The 5,747-nt window shown below is 48.8% G+C and overlaps 1 protein-coding gene across 1 annotated transcript in view; it reads right to left on the bottom strand.

Annotated features, from left to right (window-relative positions):
- Positions 1 to 5,747, bottom strand: part of LOC102680156 (LIM domain only protein 3-like) — a 64,724-nt gene that overhangs the window by 8,505 nt on the left and 50,472 nt on the right. The gene's annotated exons all lie outside the window — the stretch shown is intronic.

The raw sequence follows: 5,747 nt of genomic DNA, 5'->3' as shown, positions 1-5,747 counted from the left end.
GACACTTACGTTCCGACCAACGAACGACCACCCTAATTGGAGTTTCGGAGCCCGGCGATATCGCGATGGAAATCACGGTTTTAAAATTCAACGAATGAGATCCACGGGTATTTCCCGGTGATCTCCTCTCCGCGGTGGCGAGCATATACAAGAGAAACGCAGATTTCGAAATGGTGGCGAAGTACGAACGTGCTTCGCTTGCGATATAAGAGAAATAAGGTTGCCGCGAGGGTTATACGCATCGACCAACTGTCGCCGGGGGTAAGAGGCGCCACTAAAATCAAAGATTTCGCATTTTTCCTTTTTTATTGCCGGCTTAAAAGTCAATTTTTCCTGTAACCGCGGTGCAAGGGAACGGCGAACGGGGAGGGGGAGGGAAGAGAGAGAGAGAGAGGGGGCGAGCGGGATTCTTCTAGATGCCCGCATAAAGGACGATACGCCGGAAATGCTAAAGAACCTTTGGAAAACGAGGATCACGAGGGGTGGCTGGTTTCCAACGAGCACAATAGATCCTCACGGGATCCACGAGGGACTCGAAAATCGTTTTGTCAGGATACAGCGACGCCTTGATATTCTTGTCAGGTGCCGTGAACATCGCTCTCGGTGTGTTATACTCTTCGTATCGACCGCGTTACGAGGAGAGCCAGTTCCAGGGATTTGTCTTCCCAAAATAAAACGACATCGCCCTTATTATTTAATCCTGCCGTGTGTCGCGCACTCGTGTCGATCCTTTTCTCGTAGAAAATGATCATCCACGTTTATGAATTCGTTTTAAATATATATATATATATATATATATATATATATTTTCTTTTTTTCATAAGCTTAGAGTCTCGAGATCGAGGCGCGGTGAAAAAGACGCGTACGTGTGTATACTTAAGGGGGTGTATCTTGATATCGTAACTCGCAAGTGTTGAATAAAAAAAGCATTTCTTTCTTTTCTTTCTTTCTTTCTTTTTTTTTTCTTTCTTTTTCGAGAAGGGACAATACATTGTGTACGTACGAACGTACATTGCGTATTCAACGGATGATGTGCTGTCCCGTGCTCGGATCCTGTTTGAGTTTTATGTCGGGATTTCTGTCGAGTGGTTTATACCGCCGCTTATGTAAATGCAGACGTGATTTTTTTCACCACCTCTTGCACGGGAATATGCAGAGCATTTTGCAGCATTCGAAACGAGTCAGCGGGATCGCGATGTTCGAATGAAGGAATCAACGAATTAAATTTATGCTTATGTATTTTTTTTACGTATCTCGAGGCTAAATCGTCCTTCGATGATTCGTTCGATTCGTGTCGTACCAATTTTTCTCGTTGAAACTTTTTTCTCTTTTTTTCAAATTCCAATGGAAATGGGGCGACAACCAATCTTCGTACATCTAGAAGAAAGGTAGAGCGATTTCCGATACGCGAACGAGATCGATGAGGAGGGAGAGGGGATGATTTAGCATCATCAAAAATGAATTGAGATAACATCTGTTCGGGTAACCGACGTCGCGAACGGCGATGATCTCGAAAAACTCATTTCGATTTTTCCATTTCTTTTTTTTTAATTCCACGATTTCGAACGTAGAAGGAGGAGGAGACGAGCGTGGAAACGCGGGGTAGATCGGAAAGCGAGAGAGAGAGAGAGAAGGAGGAGAAAATAGCGAGAGAACCGAAGAGCGATCGGAACATCTAGCATGGACCGCCATAAAAAGCAATGCTCCACCGTAACGGGGCACGATAAGTGGCATGGTGCGAAGTAAAATCGATCCCGGGGGCAGACTCGAATCGTGCGCCATAAAAAGGGAACATTAGAGCGAGAGGATGATGCGAGACGCGACAAAGAGAAAGAAGGATGGAAGCAACGAGATGGTGGCATAATGGTGTTGTGATTTTCTGGCTAGATACGTCGGGTATAGATGGTTGCCTCGGTGCAACGTTAAACGCTTCGGGCATTAGCGGCGTTAAATGGCGTCGAAACGTTCGCGGCAATATCGTTTCGCGGTAAATTTACAAAGAAAGTTTTGCTAATTCTTATCCTCTGGTATATCCTTTATATTTAGACTGGACGATTAGTACGATTTTTCCTATCGAAAAATTCACGGTAAATATCGTTTCGTTTCGAGTCGTTTTTTATCTTTGCAATTTCCACGTATTTGGAATAAAGATATTTTTCACGGCAATATCGTTTATAAAAATTGCTAATTTCTTTTTCTTTGGAAAATCCTATACACTCAGATGTTGTTATACAATTTTAAAATTTTTGGTTGGCGATTTTGGTGGCAGTATCGTTTCTTTCGAAGAAAATCATTCAAATTTTTGCGTATGCAATGTTTAGACAAGTACGAGGACTTTTCTCTCCATATGATCCCATTGACGGATAGAGTAATCGGAGAGCGACGACAGGGACGATAGGAGGTTGTCTGGCAAACCGCGTCGTGACTTTGAACGTTGCTAAGTCGAGAGGAAGCCTCCGAGATTCGTCGGCAAACAGAACGAGTTGTCGAAGCTGGAGGGTGAGAAACCCCAAACGGCAACACTTCGCCGTTAGTAGAAGCGGGTGGTTGGCGGTGGTGGTGGTGGTGGTGGTGGTACACCCGGTTGGCGGTAAGGTGGTCGCAAGGAATAAATTTTGTGCTCGATCGCGGAATCCCTACCGGGAGAGAAAGCGCTTATATTCTTGGTAGTTGTCGGTGCTCCTACTCAATTTGCATCAAACTATGAGGAGAGACAAACCGTCCCCAACCATCCACCACCCCTCCGGCTTTTCTCAGAGCCACCGTTCTAGCACCTGATGGAGCTGTACAACCTCTCTCCCCCTTCCTCCCCCCTTCCACAGTCGAGACTAACGCGTTTAGCAGAGACTCGAACCCCTAATCAGATCTTCCGCCGACACGGGGGTTTCTAAGGTGGCGCTAAGTGTGAAGTTAATGGAGTCAAGACGCTGCTCCTTCGTTGTCGGGGCGCTCGCCCGACATCGCGTTAGACGCGTCTCGTCTGTTTGAGAAACGGTCGAAGAATGTCGCTTCGTAAATAAAACGGAACGCCTCGCCTCGAAAAATATGAAACGATCCGCGATCGTTCTCTAGGAAGAGAAGGTGACAGAGGTTTATCTCGAACTCTTTGAATATTGATAATTCCAGCCTATCTCTCGTTACCTCGCCCCCGCACCAGCCGGGGCTTTATTTCGATAATGGCTGCTTACCTAGTGCGTTCTCCTGTTAATTAATTCAGACTGTCGGGGTATCAGGGAACTGTGACGCGCTAATTCGATCAGAAGTGAATTCGCTCGGTTTGGTAGCGAGGGGCTGGTCGGTGCTGTGCCGCTTGGGGGAAGTGCGCTGCCTTTGCTTCCAAGACAGATTTACCCCGGTAGACAGTTGACGTCGCTATCTAAATGTCGGTGGCGAGGCGCGTCGGAATGCCACTCGATAATACACAACGCGACGTCTCGAATCCGCGGCTCATTGTCCGACCGTACCGTGCACGCTGACATGGAAATGTTCACGGGCTCTACGTCATGTCACGCGTCCCATCCACGTCGAACCATTCGGCTCCAAGATTTCCAAGAATGGAGTGGACGTTTTTTTTTCTATTTTCTTTTTTTTTCTTTTTTTTTTTTTCCATTAACGATTCCCGAATTAACGGTTCGAAGGTCGTGACGCGAGGGAGAAAAAGCTCGAACGCGCGAGCGGGAGTTTTAGAAATTTTTCGCGAGTCGAAAAATGGAAATTGGGGCGGGAGAGGAGTTCGGGGAGTTCATTTTCCATTCCACACGGGCGTTCGACCGTAAAGGGAGCATTCGTCTTTCTATTAATTTCTACGCGGCGTGAAATTACGCGGCTCCACCGACCCTAAGCTATATTAATAACCCAGATTACGAAGGAAATTAAGACAACGATGGGTCGTTGATACCTTTAGGAACGCGGCTTTGTTGTTTCGGCCGAAAGGGTTGGACTCGCTCGGATGAAACTGCGATATTTCCACGCGTCGCCTCTCTCTCCCTCCCTCGTCTTTCGACCTTACCCCCCTCCTATAATACCGCGTCTTATCGAACAATTGCAACGTATCACCCTCCGTTTTAACGGGGAATAGTAACCCACCCTTCGTGCGAGGACGTTTCATCCCCTCCTCCGACTTCTTATATTATAATACGTATCGGTCCATCCGTATTCGTTCCTCCACCGATATCGTTCGGTGTTATGCTAATGGGAATCGTATTAATATGTAACGAGTTGGAACGAGAGAGAGAGAGAGAGAGAAGAAAGAAAGGAAGGAAGGAAGGAAGGAAGGAAGGGGGAAAAAAGGAATGTTATCGTAAATATGCGTAGGCCGAGTAGAGTAGTTGGTCGGTCGTTGGTGGTTGGTAGAAGTTGTTTGAATCGACTGGGCGATATCACGGATCGATCGGTTTGCTCGCCCTCGTCGGTCGGAGAAAAAGTTCCGAGGCAAAGCGCAATCACATCAAAGATTATTTCCGCCAATAAAACGGAAGTCGAGTTTCGATGGAGAAGCGGCTAGAAGCGGAGGAGGGGAGAGTTGTACGAATGGTTCTCGGTCGCGGGGACAAGACGAGAGGGCAAGAACCGTGGTAAGAAAACGAGAGATGGGGGGAGGGGAAGGGTGAGGAGAGGGTAAAGATAGAAGAGGCCGGGAAGGAGTGGAGAAGGAAGCGGCGAGGTTAACCGACACAGGCTCGGCAATAAATCTACCGTTCGCCCGAAGCAGGTACTTATCAGTTCCCCGGGATCAGCCGCGACATCGGCGACTGCGAGAAAAGCCTGGCGGGCCCTCGTCTCTCGGAAATCGACGTTCGAGGTACAAGCTCGAACAACCTCGTCGATCTCGGCGGGGCTACGCGCGCGTATAACTCGCGTATACGCGTGTCGATCCGTCGTCACCGCCTTCCTTCCACTCCGAGGTGAGCGCACGAGTCGTTATTAGATGGAATAGGGGATATAAGATGGAAGGAACGGAAAGGAGAACCGGTCGGACGAGGGTTTCGGCGAGCGTTGCTCGAAGCGTTGGTGGATGGGAAAGGTGGTGGAAAGGAGGAGGAATCGCGGCCTCGATTCGACGCGCGATTATCTCCGTATTGGGTGGATATGGCAGCATAACCGTACGGATGGTCGCCACGATCGATGCCCATTTCGAAAGGCTAAGCTCCCACTCTGCATAATTGCCAGTTAACGGCAACGAACTATAATACGCTTGGCATGAACGCGCACACGTGTGCACGCATCGAGAACGCGTCGCGCGCGCGTGTGTAAGCCCGATTCACGGGCGGACATCGGGGGGAGGAGGGACGAGGGGATCCCCCTCCCACCCCGGAGCCATCGGGAGGCATCGATTTTTCCTTTTTTTCCTTGTTTGTTTTCGAACGCCGCCCGAACGAAACGCGATGATCCTTCAGCCCGCTGGAAATTGACAAAACAGTTTTTGCCAGAGCCGGCCGAGAACTTAATTGGTGAATGTAACGAGGGAATCTGCCAATTATGGCAGCGGCCGATAGTCGATCGATCCGCATCGGGAACACGTACTCGTTCGTGTTCGTGCTCGGACGAGCATCGTCGAGAAGTACTCCGTAATTCCGACGGATAAACTCCGGCTAATTCGAACGGGCCAATGAGAGGCCGCGGTCCCTTCGGCCTATTCGACACACCGGAAGCGGAGGAACGGGATCCTCCGCTAAGTCACTTTGCTTTACGAGTCGTTACTAACCGGTACAAGGGGAAACCAAGGGGTTAAACACGTCGGCTCACGT

This window comes from Apis dorsata, unplaced genomic scaffold, assembly GCF_000469605.1.
Source record: "Apis dorsata unplaced genomic scaffold, Apis dorsata 1.3 scaffold_61, whole genome shotgun sequence".
NCBI classification, from domain to species: Eukaryota; Metazoa; Arthropoda; class Insecta; order Hymenoptera; family Apidae; genus Apis; species Apis dorsata.
The sequence above is the reverse complement of the archived record's forward strand: the minus strand, read 5'-3'. Positions and strand labels throughout refer to the sequence as shown.